This window comes from Euprymna scolopes, chromosome 46 (assembly GCF_053919585.1).
Source record: "Euprymna scolopes isolate OS-2025 chromosome 46, ASM5391958v1, whole genome shotgun sequence".
NCBI classification, from domain to species: Eukaryota; Metazoa; Mollusca; class Cephalopoda; order Sepiida; family Sepiolidae; genus Euprymna; species Euprymna scolopes.
In genome coordinates, this window is record NC_136527.1 from 82,697,327 (window position 1) to 82,699,817 (window position 2,491).

At 30.4% G+C, this 2,491-nt stretch overlaps 1 pseudogene; it reads left to right on the plus strand.

The window, feature by feature from the left end:
* Window positions 1-1,424: 1,424 nt before the first annotated feature.
* Window positions 1,425-1,609, plus strand: LOC145271917 (U2 spliceosomal RNA; annotated as a pseudogene).
* The last annotated feature ends 882 nt before the right edge of the window (window positions 1,610-2,491 follow it).

A 2,491-nucleotide genomic window follows, 5' to 3' on the forward strand; every position in this document is an offset into this window, starting at 1 on the left:
TACACATTGAGCACTCTAGTCCGGTTTTTTCACTACTGGTAAATATATATATATATATATATATAGATAATTGACTTTGTTGTTGTTCCTTCTTATGAAACTGATTTTTAATTAAATTTTGATTTTTAAATTTTAAAAATTTTAAAACTTTTAAATTATAAATCACATTACTTAATATATATATATATATATATATATATATATATATATATATATATATATATATATATATATATATATATATATTTTATCTACATTGCCTATTATTTCGCTGTAGAATTTATTTCGGTTTTTATGTTTTCTCCAATATTTTAAATTTTAGAATGGGGATCACTTTCTTTTACAAATTTACATAAAATGAACATATTTATTGCCCATCACCAACTAGCAGAAATTTAATATAGAAAAAATAGTTGTAAAGTTTTACAATTTAACCCAGCGCAGTTTACTCCTTTAAAAAGTTGACTTTATTTTATTTTGGCAACTACGTTTTAACAGCTTTAAAATATCCGCAAACAGAATAAAATAATAAATATTTAAGTTTTTAAGGTTGGTAATCACTTTCCTATATAATTCCTATATAAATTTAACGTAAAATGAGCACCCACTTCATGACCAGTTAGCAAACAAAAATATCTGTAATTTTTTTGTTGGAAGAAATTGGATCTCATATCAGTTTTTGCTTTCTTATGTTTTTTTTCGATATTATATATTATTATATTCTTTATGTTGTTAACTATTCTGTACTTCCACTTAACAATTTAATAAAGATAACCTTTAAAAATATCATTGTGACATTTATTTGGTGGTTTCCTACCAGTATTTTGTTTAATTTTTGACTTTTAAATGATTATCGGGACTTCCATTATAGCTGTTTTATATCAGCTATTTTTTAAATTCTTAAGATTCAGCACGATTTTTTTTTTACTGGTGAAAATATAAAAATGTCCCCGAATTAAAAAGTGAAATTTAACCCCCTTTATTTTTTTTTTAATTTTATATAAATTTTTTTGTTGGTTGTTTTTGTTTCATTGCATATAAACCCTTTTCAGGTTATTAAATTGTTTCCTACCCTAACCCTAACCCTTTTCAGGTTATTTAATGCCAAATCCAGTGATTTTGAAGGAATTTTTTTTAATACAATATATTTGTTTTTTTCAAGTCGGTTTCTGTTTAACCCATAGATTGGACCCTAACAGCTACTACCACTCCGGATAAGAGTGGACCTGGAAGCAATGACAATTAAAGTGTGGCTCCATACTCCCCAAAGCCCGCAAGCTGGGGCCTTAGCACTGGATATAGTTTAAGGTCATATCCAGGACCTTTATAGAATGTAAAACAAAAAATACAAAGGCACTTTTTTTAAATATCAAATATTATTTTGAATATTAACATTTAAAAAAAACAACAACAAAATTGTTACTGTACATTCCTTGGCCTTTTGGCTAGGAGCAAAGTGTAGTATCTGTTCTAGTACTGTACTTCACCTTTCTGACCTCGATCAATGGAGGGGAAATCCTTCTAGATTGAAACAATTTTTGTGTTTGTTTCTATCCAGAATGCCCCTTTTTAGGGAGATGGATTTCCGCACATTAAAAACCAACCTTATGCCTAACTCTGCCCTTGTGGGAGGAGGCAGGTAAATAGGAACAATAGTTTTACAGTATTTTTCGTTTTAAAATTAGTTGGTGAAATTTTACCCTCCTTACAAAACATAAGAAAGTATCTTTCGTTTTAAAATTAGTTGGTGAAATTTTACTCTCCTTACAAAACATAAGTCGAAATATATATTACCCCACCACCACTAACTGCTGCAAAAATGATAAATTGCGACTAATTACACGCCTGACTGGCCATGAAGTAAGTGCTCATTTATGCTTACTTTATGTAAGTTGTCTCCAAATTTGAGCTGCCAAGGGGTCAAAGTTCAAAAGATTTTACCTTTGCGGTCTCTAGCAAACTATTCAGCCAATTTTTAGTGTAAACATTTGAAATTTACATAATAAGTATTCAGACAAGTGACAAGCACTTTAATCAGTTTGGAGGCGAAAATCACGCTACCAAAAGGTCAAAGTTGAAAGAGTTAACTTTTACGGATTCTACCAAACTCCTCCGCCAATTTTGGGTCTGCACACTTGAAATTTTAGATGTAGGTAAATTGGAGATTGGTCAAAATTTATAGATGATTTTTTTCCCCTGCTGATGTCCCCAGATAAACTCTGTGTGATATTCAGCTAACCTTATCCATGTGTCTCACACGTCATTATATAGCCCGTGGAGAAAAGAACAGTATCATTGGATGTATCACCTCATGATGTGGGAGCTGTCATGTTACAAATGCAAGACAACAACAACATGTGTATGCATCCTCATCATGAGAGAAACTGAAATAAGCACGGATTAAAAAGGAAACCCATGCAATAACATAACTATGAGATTGGCTACATCATTAGCCTACCCTGTTGCTCAAAAAGGAGAAGGTTATACTTGG